Below are 19776 nucleotides of genomic sequence, written 5' to 3'. Positions count from 1 at the left end.
GGCGGGGGCGGGGGCGGCGGCGGGGGCGGGGGCGGGGGCGCCCTGCGCGGGGGAGGCAGCCCAGCCGCAGCAAGGCCGCGGGAAGGCACGCAGCCCTCATCTGGCCGAACCCTGGCGGCTTGGGCCAGAGGAAGCCGCCGGCCCCAGGTCTCCTGAGCCCCCCTGGCCGTGGTGTCCCCCGCTCCGGACAGCTGGCTGAGGGCGGCTGGGCAGGAGGCTAGGCCGCCAGGCTCCCGCCCTCGGCTCTCTGGCCCGCACTGCGCCCCCCCCCATCCGTATGGCCCCTTCACCCTAAGGGAGGCTGCTTCACTGGCTACCGTCCGCGGCCCCTGCCCGCTCCAGCTGCTTGGGCAGCAGCGGTTGACTTGGTGAGGGTGCTAGGGCTTGGGTGGCTGGAGGTGGGTGTTCCCAGGTAACAGAAAGTGCTTGGGGGCCAGCAGGCCTGTGACCTTCCCCCGGTGGGGGCCTGACCTGGGAGCTTTCTCAGGGCAGTCCAGAGCGGTCCTGGGCTGGGCCTCTGGCCTGGGGACACACCTCCCCCTGAATAGCCTGTGGCTTCTGCAACCTGAGTCCAGGATGGAAGTCATCCTGGGTAGGCAAGTCCCAGGTCCCTCAGGGGGGCACTTCTGGCCCTGACCCCCTCCCCCATCCGTTCAGAACCATGAAGTTCTCTTCACAATCTGTGGCCTTGTAGTGACATTGAAGATGTGTTGATTGGATAATGTCTAAAAAAGTTATTACCATCCACCCCCCCACCGCCTTCTTTTTCTTGAAAGCTCTCTGTAGCAGCGGGAAGGCCTGCACATGTCCTTGCTGCCCCAGCAGCGCAGGGGTGGGGGTTCAGGGGTAGAGGGGTGAGGGGGTAGGGGGTTGGTGTTTGTCTCCAGTCCTCTGGCACACTTCCGTGTCCTCTGCAGAGCAGAAAGAGGAGAGCCAGCAGTCCCCGGCTTCCTGGCCCTGAGCTGAGTCCAGAGCTTCTGCTGGTCTCTGGGAAGGACACAGCTCTGGTCCTGGGGTTGCTCTGAAAACATGAAGGTGGGCTTCCTGTGGCTATGGGCCTACAGGCTCCATTCAGATGTGCAACATCCGTGTGCCCTTCCATGTACCTGGGTTGAATGGAGGGGGATGTGGGAGGGGAGCCCTCTGTGTAGGGAGGTCGGGAAACATTCTCAGGGCAGCCAGAAGGAAGTGGAAGAAGGACCCAATGGGCCGTGTGGGGAGGGGGCTGCCCTCTGTCCCTGCCCTGCCCTCAGTGTCTTCCTCCCTCTCCCGGCCACAGGAAGGTCTTGGCAGGGCCCTGGGGCAAGCATGCCAATCCCTCCCTGCTGGGCTCACCTGGGACTCGGATTCTTTTCATAGCTGCAGATAAGCAAGGCATGTTTGTGTCTACAGCCTCGATTTGGAGATAGACTGGTTCTGCATTCACCAGGGCCTTTTAACAACAGCAGCGGCAGCGCACGGGTGAGAAGCATCAAGGCCCAAGAGGAGCGGAGGGCGACTGGCTGCCCAAGAGGCGCTGCGTCCTCCGGGGGCCCAGAGCCCGGACGGCAGCATGCGTGCCCTGGAGACAGCACTACCCTGGAAGGTAGGGGATCCACCGCCCTTCCCTGGGACGCAGCTTCTCCTTTCACTGCACTCCCTGAGAGCCTGTCATCAGTGTCGCATTATTTGGCCACTGCCAGGCCTGACCTTGCCCAGGTCCTTGGCCAACCGACCAGAAGCCTCGGTGGCCATCCTCTGCTCCTCGGCCCCTGGCTCCACTGCCACCCTCAGGGAGCCTCCTGGGTAGGTGCTCTGAGGAAACGAGGGAAATGCCCCAGGGAGCATCCCTCTTTGGCATCAGGGTGAGTGATCAATCCAGAAAGCCAGTCTGCAGCTGTGGCCACCTCTGAGGGACCACACGGCTCCAGGGGCTGGCTGAGGGCGAGCCCTGGCGCGCACTCTGCACAGTGACGAGGCTGCCAGCTGTGCCCACCACTGCGCCCCACCTTTGGTCAGGGCTTGCTTCCCTTACAGATCCATTGTCTCTCAATCCGTCTTTTGTTTTTGCTGCTGGCAGAGCTGCCCTATGCAATCTGAAACAGAAGTCTCCGTGCCCCCAGGGCTTGGCCCTGCTGCTGCATCCCCCCCTTGCCTGGACGTTGCAGCAACATGCAGAGGCATCTGGTGGTGGAGAAGGCTGTGCTGGCCCAATTGCTGCCTGCTGCCTGCCATCGGTGGGGGATCCACAGCCTGTCCCACCTTCCTGGGGACCCAGGAGGGCCCAGAGGCTCCTGCTGAGGTCCGGGGGCCCCTGGGAGCAAGGCCCCAGAAGGACCTCTTGGTACCACTGGGCACCGTGTCCCACAGATGCCCTTGTCTTTGGAAAGGCCTGGCCTTCTGGGCCTCCTTGGCCTGACTTCGCAGCAAAGCAGTGTCTGGGGCCCAGGTCTAAGAGTGTTGAGGGGAGAGCCAGCCGTATCTCTCATCTTTGAATGAGACCTGTTTCTCACCTGGGGCTGCAGGAAGAGGGGGTAGGGGTCCAACAAAAATATCTAAAGCAGAAAATCAGAGTGACTTCTTTTTCAGAGCCGAGGGGTGCCTGGGTTCAGGACAGCAATGTGACCCTGGCCGTCGATCAGAGGTACAAGTGGTTGCAGCTCAGAGTGATCTCGTGTGGACTGACGGCCGTGCCTCCTGTGTCACGTTTTCCTCTCCTGCTCACCCCACCCCTCATGAGCTTGGAAGGAGGCCAGGGGTGCAGGAGTTGGGAAGGGTTTTTTTCTCCTTGTGTCAGAAATGCCATGTCCTGTTTGTAATGCTGAAACATACCCGCACACTGCAGGGAGGTTTCTTCTCTTAAAAGTGAGAGGCTGTTCATTCAAACAGTGTCTGTAGTCTGTATGGTTAAACTTGAGACATTTGCCCACTGCAGGCTGGAATCACCAACGCCGGGCTAGGGAATGCATCCAAACCCGAGGATGGAACTTCACATCATAGAGCCAGTAGTGGTGGACGTCATGGCCTGGAGTTTGCACATGAAGGTCCCAACAGAGGGGCAGGAAGGAGGGTCTAGAGAATGGAAAAAGGAGGGTTGAGGGCTCCAGGGGCAGGAGCTCATCCTTGGGTCAGGGATTTCAGAAACACTTAACAACAGGTGGGGGGCCCCCCAACGGAGCCTCACGGGGCATCCTGCCAGAGCTCGCAGCAGGAAAGGAGCGGGGTATGCTTCTGGACTGCCTCGTTCACGTGCACTGCTCCCTAGAAGTCACACACAAACGCTACGGTCACATGTGGACGTTGACGAGAGCCATTAGCAGAGAAGAGAGGCAGAGGTGTGGGTGCAGGTGCAGCGGGGTTGGCGGCTGTCCTGGTCCTTCATGAGCCGAGTGCACTGTGACCCCCCTGCCCTCCCAGGTGCTGCTCTCGGCCTGAGCTGCCCTCCGAGATTTGGCATGATGACCTCTCCACCCCGGGTCGGAGGTGTGTGTGGGCTGTGACCGCAGTGCCCTCACATAGAACTCACGAACGCAGGGACCCTGTGCCCACGTTGGCTGGTCTGTAAGTGAGGCGCCGAATTGCTGTACCTTTCGCTGCCTTGCGAACGCTGCTGTGTCCCCTTGAAGGGGATTCGGGAGTGCATGCTGCCACCCTGAGCAGTGTCCTCCCGACCCTGGGGGCCTTACAGATGGTGCCGTAAACCTCCGTGCAGCTGGCGGCGCTCCAACGGTGACCGGTGTAAAGCACAGGCTTTTAATTATTGTGGCGGTAAATCATACAGGAATGTCCTCCAGGACTTAGCTGATTTTTATATAAAAAAAACCATTTCAGAGTATTTTTGAAATTCAATTAATTGAAGGCCCCAGATAAAAGGAACACATTCTTAATGGCTATAAAATAACCCTCGGGGAGGAGAGGGGACCACAGAACTCGACTTCAAAGTGTGACAGAAATACTTACTGTTTTACTTTAAAAGTATCCAGATCAATGACTCAGTCAAAATTACTTCTACATTTAGCAACCTTTTCATTTTCTGCTTAAATATGGCAGAAAGAGACGCTCTTATTGCCCGTGACACAAAAGCTCCTGTAAGGAACTGTGATCCCTGATGCTCAGCGGGACACGGCACCTTCTCCTCCGCGGGGCTGACCGCCAACATGCAGGGCTCGGAGACCCAAGTGGAGGAGGTGTGTCCATGTTCCTGGGCTGCATCACAAAGTGCCACAAAGTGGGTGTCTCTCTGGGGTCTGGCGGGGAGACGCCCAAGACCAAGCCCTTGGCGGGACTGGTGCCCCGGAGGCATGAGGCAGGCCCTACTCCAGCCTCGCTCTGGCCTTGGGTGGCTGCTGGCCACCTGGGGTCTGGACCCATCATGCTCGCCTGGCGCTCTCCCTGTGTGTGTATTGGTCCCCCCTCTAAGAGGCACACGGTTGTCTGGGGTTAGGGCTCACTCTCTCTCCAGCACATCCTTACCCAGTTACTCCTGTGATGACCCTGTTTCCAAACAAGGGCACACTCTGGGGTATTGGGGTTGAAGCTGCAATGTGTGCATTCAACCCACAGCACAGGAGCCTGGGCTGCTGCATGTTCACCTGGGTTTATTTCTTCATATTGACCCCCACCCACCCCCCACTGCCTCATCAGCACTGTCAGGTCCACAGAAGGGGGAACCCCTGCCCCCAGACCAAGAGCACCTCCCGTGTGTCGTGTGTCCATCAGGAAGGATCACATGGCACCCTCATCCCTAACTGCACGAGGCCTCTCGGTCACCCCGGCCCCGGGGCAGCTGAGGGGAGTACGTGAGAGCCAGTCCTCTCCTGTCTCCCTCCTGTGTTTTATCACCATCGGGCACATTGTATCATTACTTCATTTCTTTGTCCTTATTCCCTCCCCTCCTGCACTAGAATGAATGCTTCAGGCAGGTTGTTTTGTACGTGGTAGGTGCACAGTAAACACACAGTAGGGGCTTGGTGAATGTGGAGTTGATGAGGACGTGTGCGCGGCGTTCTTCATAGAAGAACAGCAGAGTACGGAGGCGCCATTGGGAGGGTTCTTGCACCTGGAAGGCCACAACTGTTCGTGTAGGGGCCCTGATGGAGCATCTCCCATGTCCCAGCCCCCTGCGGCAGGTTTCGGGGTGTGCCAGCACACGGAGGGAAGAAACCCATCAGCCCTGCTGGAGCATACTGTCCTCAGAGAGGGGCAGATGGGACAGTCAACAGCACGAGTGAAGGCATCACTGAAGGAGCAAACTATAGGCGCCACTGAATACCCGCCTTGGGTATCTGCACCACCACGTTTCCGTGGACTCACCATGCTATACTGTTTCCAGCCCTAACTTCTGGGGGCCGATGACCTGCTCTCACTGTGTGGTCCTTCCGTCTGGCTGGCTGCACTTTTGCCGGCCTCCAGAACATTGGGCCCTTTTGCGGACCTCCCTGGGTGGTGGCTGATGAACTGGCTGAGCAGCGGCAGCCCCGTGGTGACCACATTCTCTGAACTTTGGCTCTCCCAAGGTTTTACCAAAGGCTCGTACAGTCATAGGAGGCGTGGTGGACTCTTCCCAGCGTGATTGCTCTGATGTTTCTGGTTCACAGCCTGCTCCATTTTGCCTCTGGTCAAGGGTTGCAATGAGTCCTTCCTCACAGCCAGCACGGGGCCGGGGCGGGGGGGTGTCTTTATGCTGCACACAAGCTCCTTTGCCTGCTGCCAGGGAGGCACTGGACCTTGTGACTGTCTCTGGCTGGCACATCCACCTGCTGTGGCAGAGGGCAGCACCCGAGATGACAGGGGCTCAGCCGGGCTCCATGGATGAGACAGCCTGCTGCCCGAGGCGGACCCACTGTGAGAGTGAGAATCGGCCATGGTTCAAGCCACTGGATGTTGGGATTGTTTGTTATAGCAGCACAACCTGTCCTATCTGACTCCTACAGTTATTCATGACATTATAATTATTTATGATCGTGTGATTATGCTGTACATTATATGATTCCAAATTATGACTGTATGTCACTATGTAATTATACATTACGATATAATTTTTTAAAAGAATTTATTTATTCATGAGAGACAGAGAGAGAGAGAGAGAGGCAGAGACACAGAGAGGAGAAGCAGGCTCCATGCAGGAAGCCTGATGTGGGACTTGATCCTGGGACTCCAGGGTCATGCCCTGGGCCAAAGGCAGGTGCCAAACTGCTGAGCCACCCAGGGATCCCCACGATATAATTTTAAACACAGAGAAAGCAACTAGAAAGAAATACTGTCTTAAAGGGAAAATACAGTATATGGGCAAAATACACAGTGCCACTAAAGGCTGAAGTGGAAGGTGATGTGTCCGTTATTGCTGCGTGGGCAGGAGAAAATAATGTTTTCAAGAATGTTTCTTAACTTCCACATGAATACTTCCTATTTGTGAACGTTTCTAGCAGCCACTGGCCCTACTTCTCTGCCCTGTAGGCTCTCTGTAGGACTGCCTAGGTGTCGGCATGCTGTAGCCACTGGCTGTTTGGACAAGGGTGTCTGGGGGACTTGCCAGCTACTGCACTGACCACCGGTTACATGGATCACCAGGACTGTGGTGGAGGGAGCACTGATGTGACAGGTCTGTAGAATGTACAGAAAAATAATGATGCAATTGCGTGTTGAAGTTTTAAGGTAGCAGTCCAAAACCAGAGAACCAGAGATGTTCTAGTGTGGCCCTAAAAAATCAAAACCTGTTTCTTGTAGTTTAGGGAGATAAGAATATTTAATATTATAATATTAATAGTAAATAATAATGTTCAGTAATATGTATTATTATTTTATCTATTTTTAATAATCAGTGCCAAATAATGATATTTAATATTATCAATTGTACTTTTGACTAAATGGAAGTAAATTGTTTTGACACAGTCATTTACGTCTCTGTGTATGATTTATGGCTGTGTTCCCATCACTCCTTTATCTTTCAGTTTCAATCTTCCCATCCAGGCCCCTTTTGAAGTTTGTTTATCATATGGTGTGAGGTAGGGATCAGCATTTTTTCTTTTTCCTCTGCAGAGGTAGACACTTTGTCCATTGTTATTCATTAAATAATATGCATCACTCATCAAAATATGTATGGTGTATTTTGTCTAATTTTAAGAATTAATTAAAATATTTAAATAATAATTACTATTTGTACTTATTTAATGATTAAAATATTAACTTTATGGGATAGATTTGAAACAGAGTCTTACATTCTTTGACGATAGCTCCTCAATAATGAAAGCCTATCCTTATAAAACAACGGGCTCTGCCCTGTAAATGTGTTACTCCTGTCACATGTCCGTGGCATTGGGAATGTTCGCATTACCCACAATGCATTAGCAAATGGCTGCCTGGCATCCCTGCTGACGTCGGAGGCAGAAGCTGACTCCAGCGGGGCAGCAGGGGCAGGTCTGCCATTGTCGCCTCACCCTCCCAGTGACAGGCCACCGCTACCACACTGCCAGCCTCCCTTCAGCTATGCATGGACCATGAACAAAGCTTCTGCCACTGGGCTGTGGGAGGATGGTGCACGTGGCTTCCATATGATTGATTTAAGAGGAAACTGTTTGCCCTCTGATTCTACTTCTGTCCCCCCAACCTTTGCTGGGAAGGGGTAAGAATTTGTCACTCGGGTTTCAGAAGCCGTGTCTTGAGCTTGGCACTGCTGCCTGCCTAGACCACCATAGTCTTTGATATCTGGTAGGAGAGAGGACTCGTGTGTGTTCAAGCTGCCTTCCACTTGCTCATTAGTTGATGGCAGCTTGGCCTGCACCAGGGAATGGCAGGTGCTTGGTCTTGGGCACAGCAGATGGAGCTGATGGGTGAAGGGATGAGCCAGGTCCTTGGTGGGCTTTGCAGTTGCCTAAGGGTGGGGGCCTGGACAGGGAGGGAGCAGAGACAGTACAGGGGTCTGGCCATGCCCTGGGGAACACAAGTAAGTCGGGGCCCGGGCAGGAGGACGGTTTGCTGGGAGATGAGTTGTGGTTTGGGGGCGCATCTCCCACTATCACTCACACTGCCTGTGTGTGTGTGTGTGTGTGTGTGTGTGTGTTTAAGATTTTATTTATTTATTCACAAAAAACACACAGAGAGAAGCAGAGACATAGGCAGAGGAAGAAACAGGCTCCCTGCGGGGAGCCCAATCTGGGACTCAATCCCAGGACCCTGGGATCATGACCCGAGCTAAAGGCAGACATTCAACTGCCGAGCCACCCAGGCATCCCTGCCTGCAGTTTTCTGTACATTAGACTTCATGGAGGATTGGTGGTGGGAATCTAGGAGCAGAACAAAACATTTGTAAAAGTGACCGAACATAGTACATCGTTAGGTCTTCTAAGCACATTTCTTCATCTTTTCTAAGGTTAAATGGTTATAACATCAGACCTTCTGGAAATGATGTCTCCTTCTCTATGCACTTCCTTCCTGGCCTTTCCCCAAACCCTGGTGGTCTTCGCATCCCGCAGACTTCCATGGCGGCTGTCATCTAGCCCACCCAGTACACACTGCTGGCATGGGCATGTGCGTGAGCGGTGGGTTTCCTGGGCACATAGTGTGCACACCCAGAACCATGGCAGGTGGGCTAGGCCTTGTTCGAAGTTTGGGGTTCTTGCCTCAAGGATGCACACCTGCTCCTCCAGAGACGCAGCCTCACAGCCTGGCATCCTGACAACCTGCTGTCTTCCCTCGGAGGGAAGGTGTCTGCAGGCCTGTGGGGGCCAGCTGCTTCCTCATGAGATGCCAGAAGCTCCCAACTGCCCAAACCCAAACACTATCCCAGGGTTTGTGTAATCTTTCTATTCCAACTCCCCAAAAGACTTAGGCACCATATTTGAGAACCCTTTGTCTGAGGACTTGTTCTATTTCATGGTATGTGAAAGGGGCTCCTGTGTGTGACATTATTCCTTGAGCCTGGGTAACATGAATGGATAGCTCTGCTCCGCAGTCCAAGGAAAGCTCAGCATTACACTCACCTTTCTTCTCGGGATGACTGTCAAGGCTGGTACTGCGTCCAGGGGACCCCCATCTGAGCCAACTGGCACAGCTCAGATCCTCCTCAGGGCCTTCCTGCTACCCGGGGCAAGAGGCTGTCTGATATCTTTGCTGTGGGACGTGCTGGTACAGGAGAACACTAGACATGAAGTCACCAGAGGCTGTGCTCTCCAGACTACCTAGTATGCTGTGACAGGTTCAGATTCTCTGGGGTCCTGGCCCCCTGGGGCAGCAGGCTCGAAGCCTGGGGTGTGGGGTGTCCATCTCCCCCGACTCCCCCACTGACCCCCATGACTGTGCTGGCTGTTGGTGGTCTTGTGATGGGGGTGGGAGGGGTGGTCGTCTAGGCAGAATGGAAGCCCCTCAAACACCAGGAGCCTCTGACTGTCCATGCCGGCCACCAGTTGGAAGAGATGGGATCTCATTTTGAGTCTTCTCACCTTCACAGTTTAGGTGAGCGTCTCCCACAACATTGAGGGAAGGTTGCTGATTTTCTCCTTAATTCTTAGTGGGGGGATCCCTGGGTGGCGCAGCGGTTTGGTGCCTGCCTTTGGCCCAGGGCGCGATCCTGGAGACCCGGGATCGAATCCCACGTCGGGCTCCCAGTGTATGGAGCCTGCTTCTCCCTCTGCCTGTGTCTCTGCCCCTCTCTCTCTCTCTCTCTGTGTGTGACTATCATAAATAAATAAAGAATTTAAAAAAAAAAATTCTTAGTGGGGTTTTCGGGACCTGGGGAATAGGCTGAGTGCCCTGAAAGATCGTGAGTGCTGAGAAATTTTCTGCAGACTAAAAGTTCCCAAACACATTGAGCTGGTGGTTTGAAAATGTGCTTTTTGCCCACATTTCTCTTTGCAGCCACCACAAGACAGAAGAGCACATGGGGGCGTGGGATGTCCGCCTCCGTCTGTAGCCAAACACTCCATGGAGAACAGCAGGCACTCACGGGAGGCAGTGTTTTCATAGGAAACCCAGAAACAGCAAGCCTGTGTTTTTTCAGTGTTTTCCTGTGAATCCCAGAAGCTGGTTTGCGTGTGCAGGTTCTGGGCAGCTGTGCAGGCCGCCGGTCCTCCCGGCGCGGGCGCAGCAGACAATCAACGCGCCTCTTCCTGGCCTCGCGCCTCTGAAGCACTTTCCTGTGTTTGCCTGTGATCCACTTTTCTAGGTCTGGTGTTGCTATGGTGTTGCCTCTCCCAACCCGGGATTGCCGTCTTCTGGGGCCGTGGTGGCACGGGCGACCTGGCAGGTGGTGTGCGCTGGGCCGCTGGGCACGGCAGTCCACAGACTCACCTGCGCTCTTCCGGCTCCGGTGCCTCCCGTGACGGACGGAGCCTCAGCAGCGTCAGAGGCAGGGAGGCTCGGCGGGCAGGCGTGGCTGCGGAGGTGCAGCCACGACCCTGCCCTCTGAGCCCGTGGAGTCTGACTCCCAGGGGGGTGACGTAGGAGCCCAGCCACTCCAGACCCGCTGCTGCATGCGGGGGCTCCTTCCAGGGACCGGCCGCTGAGGGGCAGGGGCTCTCCAGCAGCTGCCGGGAGAGAGGACGGGCTGTCCCGGGGCGTGGTGGGCGAGGCCGGATGGCAGCGGGACTCTTGTCTTGGTTCATCTTTCGGGTCAGCTCTACCCTTTATCCTCTGTCTGATTTTTTTTTTTTTTTTTTTTTTTGTCGTTGGAGAGGAAACGGGGCTTTTGTCCTGAAGAGTTTGCGGGGTTCCTGCTTTGCTGAAGGCGCCTCCGCCGAGCTGGTTCGCCCGCACCTTCGTCCCCGTGTGTCAGATGCCCTGGCAGCTGCATCTGGGGCCCGAGCAGCGGGACTGCTGGAAGGTGTGCGTGTCCGCGAGGCATTGCGTCCTCTCCGCTGTGCTGCTGACGCCGCTGCTCAGGCGGGCTCGGGGAGCCGTGGTTTGAGCTCTGTCATCGTCGCTCATCTGGGAGCTGGGACACTTCTCAGGGCCATGTGCCCTGGCACTGTCAGTTACGTGGCAAGAGAGGCCGAGGGCACGTGAGTGGATTCTCAGAACCCTCCAGAGGGGGCACTAAGGGCTATGGTTTTGAGACTCCACATTGCCCCTGGGATTTGACATGGTTCCTGTGTTTTGAGCCATTATCATCCTTCCTGGGGCTTAAATAAGACCCACTGGGAGCTGCTGGGAGCTGCTGGGAGCCTCCTCCCCCCGTCCCTCTGACATGGCCCTGCCAACCTGGGTAGCTCGGTACTTTCCTGGTGCGATAAGGTGTTCCAGGCTCGTCTGCACATTTCCATTCCCTGTCCGGCTTTCCCGCAAACCTGGCTGCTTCTAGAGGCTGGTGGTATTTATAGGCCACGGCCCCCGACACTGTGTCACCCCATGTTTAAGAAGGACACGGGAGGTGTCCACGGGGCACAGCCAGTCCCCTTGATGTCTGTCTGTCCTCGCAGGGACGTGCGACCCACCGCGGGCTGCCTGGCTTCTCCACGAGGGGCCGCAGCCCAGCTGGACGGTCTACTCCTGACCATGACCAAGGGCGCGCTTTTGCTTGCCTTACACATTTCATATTTTCCACATTTTATTTATTCTAGAAATGACGTTTTGCCTCATAAAAAGAAACGTTACTTTATATCAAGGGGTAACATTTTGTGCTCAGAACTCCCAAGGAAGGTGCAATTTTCATGAAAACGGCAGCACACAATGCTGCAGAGCTCAGCTCAGGAGCATGGTGAACAAGCATTGCGCTTCGTTTCCCTGGGTCCGTCGGCTGTTTTGCTGTGGTCGAGGCAGGTGGCCTGGGCGGTCAGCGGGCTCCTGTGCCCTGCGAAGTGACACGAAGGGGACGGTCTTGAGGAACATGGGTATTAGAGTGGCCTCACCTGCCTCCTGCGATGCCTCGGTCCTCCTGCCTCGGTCCCTGGGCGGCCAGCTTCCCCAGGATGTCTCTGACCAGGAGCTCGTTCCCAGCAAGCAACCCCCGGGGGTCCAGCTGTTGTGGCGGAAGGAGGCTGTTGGCAAAGAGGCTGCCGGGAGAGGCAGCGAGCAGGGCTCCCCTTCACTCATCATTTCTGGAAGACCCCTCTCCCATCACATTACGATCCTACCTCCCAGTGACACGTCACCAGAAACAGCCGTTGGAGTGAGAGGGAGCACGGTTGGTGCAGGCCACCCCAACCGTGCAGTCCACGTGCGCCAGGAGCGCGTCCCTGCGCGGCCCGGGCTGGCACAAACCCGCTGCAAAGTCGGGGCTGAAAGAGTCCTTTGTTGGTCTGGCTTTTCTTGCTTTTGCTTATTTCTTGTGTCTCTGTTCTGATTTTCTAGTGAGGTTTCCTGGAACAATAGCTTTCTCTTATAAACTCAATTGATTTTATGGTACTCAGAAATGTTTTTCATAAGCACCTCACTGGAAAAATATTCTTCAGTAGTGTCTGCCAGCAAGTTGACATGAAAACAGAGTTGAACTCACTCAACCACTTTCCCATGGTTCAGTCCATTGGCCCATTTCTGAGAATTCAAGGAGGTCTGGCCGAGGACCAGAATCACATTGTGGGAAAGTCCCCTGATCACGGCCCGCTGTCACTGGCCCTGCATCCAGTCACATCTCCGCTCGGGGCCGGGTGTGAGACAGACCACAGTCCTGCTGGCCAAGAGGCCACGGCCATGGTCCACACCACCACCACCACCACCTGGGCCTAGATGCACAGCATCCCGGGGGGCCTGTGACACTCACGTAGGACCCAGCCTCAGTCCTAAAGGGAAGCAGGCTCTCAGCAGGTGTGTCTGAGAGAAGAATGGAGACACTCACCCCACAGGTTCCCTCTCCCTGCCAGTCCCCCCTGGTGACTGTGTCTGTGGCTCCAGGGACCCATCCTGAGCCGGTCACCAGCTCAGCCTCCCGGTCCTGTGATGACCCAAACGTGGCATTAGTTAACAATTGCCCGAACAAATTGTCTCAAGACTTAGTGGCTTAAAATGAGCCCTGGTCATTATCTCAGCCTTCCAGTGGGCTGTGGGTCTGGGTGAAGCTTGCGTGCAGCCCAGGCTTCGGGGTCTCCTGTGGGGCTGCAAGCCAGCAGCCAGCGCTGTGGTGTCATTGGAAGGAGCCAGGGGGGAGAGATCTGCTCCCGAGGTCACTTCCATGGCTGGGGTCAGAATTTAGTCCCTTGAGGAATTCTGGACGACAGGGCTCGGTTCCTGTTGTGAAAATAGACTGTGAGCAAGACAGTGCCATGCAGCCTAACCTCACAGGTGACAAACTATCACGTTGGCTGCATTCTGTGAGTCACCGGCTCTGGCCCACCCTCAGGCACAGGGCGTGCAGTCAGGGGAAGGACCGCGGGCAGCCCCGGGCACGTGCACGTGAGCAGTGCTGGCCACTACGACATGCAAGAAGTCAGCTCAGCATTCTGCAAAGATTTCTTTGTGATAAAAAGAAATGGAAAGAAATGACCTCTGTTTCCACCAGACATGCAGTATCTGGAAGTGACCTCTGGAAAGAGGACCCACAGGTGGATCCGTGGGGAGGCGGGGAAGTGGGACACAGGCTGGGCGCCACCTGCCTGTGGACTTCCTGTCGTTGGTGGTGACGAGTCCACCTGGAGTGAAGCCAGTTCCAGTCTAGGCTTTCTGTTGCTTGGCACCAAGAGTCCTAAGTGCCGTCTCCCACGACCATGCTCCCAAGCTTTCTTCCTCAGCGTAGATTTTGGTGGCTCAATGTATCCCCTTAGCCGGCGAAGCCTCCAGCCTTACACGGAGGAGAGCCTCTGGCATCCTTGGGCAGGGCTTGATCATCGCCACTAAACCAAGGGAGTCAAGAATGGGTTAAAATAATTATGACAATTAGATAATTAGGTTTAGTTCCTAGATTCAATTTTGTTTCTAGATGTTGTTGATTGCCTTCTGATAGCTGGCTATGTAGGCTGGTGGAAAGCACAGGGCGGGTTAGGTAGACAGTGCACGGTTGTGCACAAGGGTTGGGGAGGCCGGTTACCGTCAGCCCCAACCAGAACTGTGTGGTGCTAGACCTTACGACACCGGTGAGCTGCACCTCGAGGAGAGCTGAGGGCACTCGAGGGTGAGCCCGGGGCAGACGGAGCATGTGCATGCTTCCATTAGCAGAGACATGCGAGTGCCCGCTGGCTCAGTGTGCATCACTGGCTGGGAAGCCGAGGCTCTGGAGTGGGGCTTGGGTAGAAGGGCATTACTGCGCCAGCGTGGTCCTCTGACTGGATCTGGCCAGTAGGAGGCAAGTTCAGTAAAACTTTTTTTTTTTTTTTTTTATAATAAATTTATTTTTTATTGGTGTTCAATTTACCAACATACAGAATAACACCCAGTGCTCATCCTGTCAAGTGCCCCCCTAAGTGCCTGTCACCCATTCACCCCCACCCCCCGCCCTCCTCCCCTTCCACCACCCCTAGTTCGTTTCCCAGAGTTAGGAGTCTTCATGTTCTGTCTCCCCTTCTGATATTTCCTTTTTTTTTTTTTTTAATTTATTTTTTTATTGGTGTTCAATTTACTATCATACAGAATAACACCCAGTGCCCGTCAACCATTCAGTAAAACTTAAAGCCCTTTGCTCACTTTCTGGTTACAGTTCTGGAAGCCCCGCCTTTGCCCATCCACGTTTCTTTTCTCCAAAAATGATAAACGAGCTTCAGTGGCAAAGCTAGAAACCAGCCTGTGAGGTCAGTCATCTAGTTTAATGGAAATACTTTTCCTGGGTAGCCCGGGTGGCTCAGTGGTTTAGAACCGCCTTCAGCCCAGGGTGTGATCCTGGAGACTCGGAATCGAATCCCACGTCAGGCTCCCTGCATGGAGCCTGCTTCTCCTTCTGCCTGTGTCTCTGGCTCTCTCTCTCTCTCTCTCTCCGTGTGTTCTCATGAATAAATAAATAAAATCTAAAAAAAGAAAAGAAATACTTTTCCCAAGTTGTGTTCCCGACTGTAACGCTGATGCAACAGTCACTGACGGCTTCCAAGCCCCTGCCGTCATTTGGTGCTCAGGCATTTGTTGGGACACTTCTGTGCCCGGCCCATGGACTCCTGGCCACCGTGGAGGCTGGAAATGGTTGGGACAAGCAACCTCGGGCTGGTGCGGCCCACTAGCCCTTGTCCTGGGCAGTCCTTCCTGCCCTGCTCAGGGACCACCTAACTACCGGATGGTGGCATTTAGCTCATGGGAGTCAGCTTGTCATTTGCACATTGTTGCACACTGGACTGTGGAATCCTCCTGCACCCCCACCTGGAGAAGATTTTTGACAGATGAGGCAGGAGTTGGTTTGCACACACTCTGTTCCTCTGGCCCTGCCTTGTGAACAGTATGAGCTCATGCAAGAGGTGCCCTGCTAGCGACAGGCTTGAAGATGGCCTCAGAGTGGCATCCTTCCTTGTCCTTGGCTCTTCCCAGGCCCACTCTGGCTCCAGGGCCCATGGCCCTCAGAGCCAACCTTTGTCCTATATTCCACCTTTTTTGGGTGAGGGCTCAGGGAAGGTGTCATCCAGGCACAGAAGCGACTCTTGGAGGATATTCACCCATTGTGCAGATGAGATGATGGATACAGGAAGTCAAACTGAAGGGAATCCCTAGGTGGTGAGAAAGTAGAGTGTCAGGACCCCACAGTTCAGCATCAAAGCCACATTCTGCAGCTTCCCTTGCTGTTGGGTCCAGGTGTATAGACAAGATATATGCCCAGTACCACACAGAAGAGATGACCAACCTATCTGGGCAGGGCTCTGCCAACATCGATTATCATCTGCAAGCTCCCCTCTTGCATGTGGCCCATGTGGGCACCATGGGGACGGAGATTCGGTCTGTTTTGTGCACAACACTGTCCAGAATATAGTGGGGGAGGAACACATTATTTCTAAGTGAATTAATGAAATGGAGTAAACTGCTGCAATTTGTTGAGGTTCTCCTATAAACAGGGGCCGGGCTTTGTGCTTCATGTGTGTCTGTGACCCAGTAAGCCCCGACTCCCCTTCGTGAGTGACCTGTGGGGGTGGCCAGTGCTGAAGGCCTACTCTGTGGCTGCACACAGGCTGTCCTCAGGGGAGGGCTGCAGGCTCTCTCCCCATGGGCCTGGCTAGTGCCAGTGCGGTGTAGACCTCAGGGTGATTCACAGCCCAGACCCGATGGGCCGGCACCCCAAGGCAGGGCCCATTTCTGAGGCCCAGATGCACACGTGGGAAGATTGCACAAAGCAGCAGATGCTTTTGTAAATAAAGTTTTGTTGGAGTACGGCCATGCACACTCCTTTACGTACCATCTACCTCTGCCTTCGAGCTGCAGGGTGGAGATGAGTAGTTGTAACACGGAACACATGGCCCATGAAGTCTAAAATACCTTCTGTCTGACAAATTGTCTATTTTGCATGTACTTTGGAGTCCCAGAGGGAAAAGGGGCAGCAAAGAGAAGAAATATTCAAAGATATTGCTTAGAATTTTCCCCAGATTTGATAAGAGAGTCAACCATATGGTTCCAAAAGGGTCAGTGAGCCTCAAGCAGGAAAAAATGAAGAAAACCAGCAAATGGGCAGATCACAAAGTACGAGTCCCTCCAAACAGAAAGAACAGCAACGTGAGCGACTGCTGATGTTTCATCAGGAACCATGGAAATTAGGAAAAAATAATGGGTTTTCTACTAGAATATTCCATAGTCACAGAGAATATTGCAGGAAAAAATAATGGGTTTTCTACTAGAATATTCCATAGTCACAGAGAATATTGCACACCCATGAAGGTTAAATAAAAAGACTTTGTAGATAAACAAAAGCTAAATGAATTCTTGCCACCAGGTCCTCCTACGAGGGAGGCTGAGTGATCTGGGAGGGAACGGAACATTCATACCTTTCTTCCAATTTCCTTAGGAATCTGTTGAATAAATAAAAATAATTTTAAAATGTATTCTGAGTTCTGGAACATAAACAGATATAAAATATGTGATGTATACGCATAGACCTCAAAGGGAAGGACCAACCACGTGGTGCATGCAGTGCCACGACATCCGTTCCAGCAGACTGCGGTGTGCAGCAGGTCCTGGGTGCACGGCAGCGGGTCAGAGGTGCACAGTGGTGGGTCGAGGGTACATGGCGGTGGGTCCTGTGTGCATGGCGGCAGGTTAGGGTGCACGGTGGTGGGTCAGGGGTGCACAGCAGTGGGTCCTGAGTGCATGGCAGTGGGTCAGGGGTGCATGGTGGTGGGTCCTGGGTGCACGGCGGTGGGTCAGGGGTGCACAGCGTCTGGGCCAGGGCAGCCACTAGGGACACAAAGCTGGAGAAGTAGCACATATCTGATGAAGTGCCTCAAAGTCACGAGGTGCAAGGAGAGTGGTAGGGAGTAGAGAGGAGCACAATGTTTTCCCATGTGTGGAACACGTTGGAACCTGCTGGAAGCAGCTGCAGCCGTCCCTGATGGGGGTCTGTAGCATTAGACAGCTGTATTTTAGAGGCGAAACTCCATCATGTCTTCTCTCAGAGTTTAGATGGAGGAAAGGACAATAAATGTGAAGAAAGTAACAGAAGAGGAAGAAATCAGCAAAATACAAGCCAGACGTCCCAGAGAACACATGGCCCGAGGTCAGCTTTGGCATGTCCCAGACGCTGATCCAGAAAATGCCAGGAGGCACAGAGGGGCTGGTCTTGTGGGTCCTGCCAACGTGGGAAGAGGAGGGGGCAGGTGCCACGTCCAGCTTCCTGCGTGCACGCGCACACACACACACACGCCCCCTGTGGGCTCTCTTTCCTTCCTGCCTGACCCCCTGCCTCATTCTTCTACCCCGACTCCTGTGTTCACACACGAATGTATCTGCTTGCACACTTACACGCTCAAATGTCAGCACGCGCCCAAATAGTGGCCCGAGGGCTGCGGCTGGGGCTCCACAGAACACATGTGCGGCCGTGAACTTTGCTGATTCTCATTCCACACACACAGCTCCCATTGCACAGGACGGAGGGCTGCACACACCCCAGTAATAGATGGTGAGCAAACCCCATAGTGCTCCCTCGACCCTGCAAAGAAGCAGAGGCTGGCTTGGCACGGCTTGGCACGGATCAGTTTTCCCTAATGGAGCTGCAGCCCAGTGATGTAAGAAAGTCCCGGAACCGTGCATGTATGTGGGGCTTCCCTCTCCTGCTGGGGGCACCGGCCACTGTGTGCGTGTTCCCCGTGGCCCAGCTGAAATCCAGCCCACCTCTCTCTGGGAGCCAAGCTCTCCTGGACAGCCTGCTAGCTACTGTGGGCCAGTGCTTTGTCCACCAGTGAGGCACGGACATGCGCACACACCTGGGATCTCTTGACCGTGGACGGTTCTGAGTGTGGCTTTGTGTGAAGCTGCTTGAGTCATTCAGTGGGTATTACGGGCACACTTCCTCCGGGCCATGCTCCACAGATGATGAGAGCCTTGGCTTCTCCTTCATCAAATGCGGGTAATAACCAGGCCCCTGGATGTGAGAGCCCGTTCCCCTCTGCTGGCTCCTCTACGGCCTGCCGTTGGGCCAGGGGCTGCGTGGGCAGCCAGCAGGTGGAGCCCGCACAGCCGTTGGCACACACCGTCCCCCGTCCCCCGTCCCGGGGAGCCGTCCTCCTCCCGCTGTGAGCACCTCTCCAGGTTTGAAGTCAGGCAGTGAGTGTGCCGTCTGTGGGATGTAGTAGATGTGGTGGCGCTGCTCACAGTGTACCACATGGGACCTCTAGACCGTCTCTTCCCCCCGGAAGTGGGTGAAGGATGGGGGGATGCTGGAAGCCTCTTGCAATGTCTGGCCTGGTCTGGGCGCAGGCCGGGTGCAGGCAGCACATCCCCCAACCAGTCTGCTCCCAGGGTTGGCCCCAGGGCCTTGCAGCTCCTAGAGGCTCAGCACCGAGCCCTCTCCCTGACTCAGCTGCCTTGCCCCATGGTGCCTCCAAGGTCCCTGTTGGGGACAGAGGCTGGGGAGGCAGGGGTGATGAGCCAGGCCGGACGTGGCACCCTGGGGTCTCCTCCCCAGGACAGTGCGGTCAGCCCCGGGTAACCTGTGGGCTCCGGGAGGAGGGCACTGGCCGGACGTGGCATGGCCTGGATGCCTGCCCCTGCCCTGAGGTTGCCCTGTCGAGTGCCATCTCAGGAGATCACGAAGCAGGAGCTGGGGGGTTCCGTGTGGCCGTGGTGGGGGTCCAGTCCCGACTTTGCCCCCCTGGGACGGACACTCCTTGCCACATCTCAGTTTCCATGTCCCATGCAATGGGTCCAAGGGCACCGTCTAGATAAGCTGTCTTCTGCAGGAAGGTGGGAAAAGCTAGAGTGAGCGAGCAGGGAAGCCGTGGGCAGGTCTGTCCTTCAGTCCCCCTGACTCAAGCTCTGCTGCCTCGGGGGTGAAGGGGGAGGCACCTTCCTCTTTGCTTCCCACCCACAGAGCCCCTTCCACCATCTCAGAGGACAAGCGCCTTCGGGGGAGTGGCGGGGTCCAGGTGACTCTCCACATTTGGAGCCCCGTCCAGTGAGGGGGCCCAGGGGGCAGAGGCCCCCCCTTTGTTTGGATGGGCAAAGAGGGACAAGGGCGCCCCTGACCGCTCAGAGCACAGCCCCACTGGCCGCAGGCGCTTGGGGGTCTGCTAGCTCCTGAGAGGAGGTCTTGCCTCTGTCTGCTCTGTTTTCTTATTTTTTTTTTTTTTTTTTTTTTTATCTCATCTTTCAGACGACCCATTTGAGTAGAGCCTGGAGACGTGTTATTAAATTGTTAGTTTCCTTCAAGAAAAAGGATTTACAGTAAACAGGAGATCTGTGATTCTAAAAGTGCATTTAGTTTAATCCCAAGTGTTTCAATTATCCAACAGAATATTAAATCCTGGCGGGCGCGGTGCA

The 19776-nt window shown here is 54.9% G+C and overlaps 1 long non-coding RNA gene across 4 annotated transcripts; it reads left to right on the top strand.

Annotated features, from left to right (window-relative positions):
- Nucleotides 1-9: 9 nt before the first annotated feature.
- LOC140621965 (uncharacterized) lies at nucleotides 10-6873 on the top strand. Of its 4 annotated transcripts, none has more exons than XR_012021712.1 (5): nucleotides 10-368; nucleotides 918-1035; nucleotides 1393-1585; nucleotides 2569-4166; nucleotides 5096-6873. It is a non-coding gene; the product is annotated as an uncharacterized lncRNA (long non-coding RNA). The 4 variants fall into 4 exon arrangements; XR_012021710.1 differs by having other exon boundaries at nucleotides 17-368; nucleotides 2569-3540; nucleotides 4030-6873; XR_012021711.1 differs by having other exon boundaries at nucleotides 26-368; nucleotides 2569-3023; nucleotides 3397-6873.
- Nucleotides 6874-19776: the final 12903 nt, after the last annotated feature.

Source organism: Canis lupus, chromosome 31 (assembly GCF_048164855.1).
Source record: "Canis lupus baileyi chromosome 31, mCanLup2.hap1, whole genome shotgun sequence".
NCBI classification, from domain to species: domain Eukaryota; kingdom Metazoa; phylum Chordata; class Mammalia; order Carnivora; family Canidae; genus Canis; species Canis lupus.
This window is presented reverse-complemented; position numbering and strand designations above follow the sequence as displayed.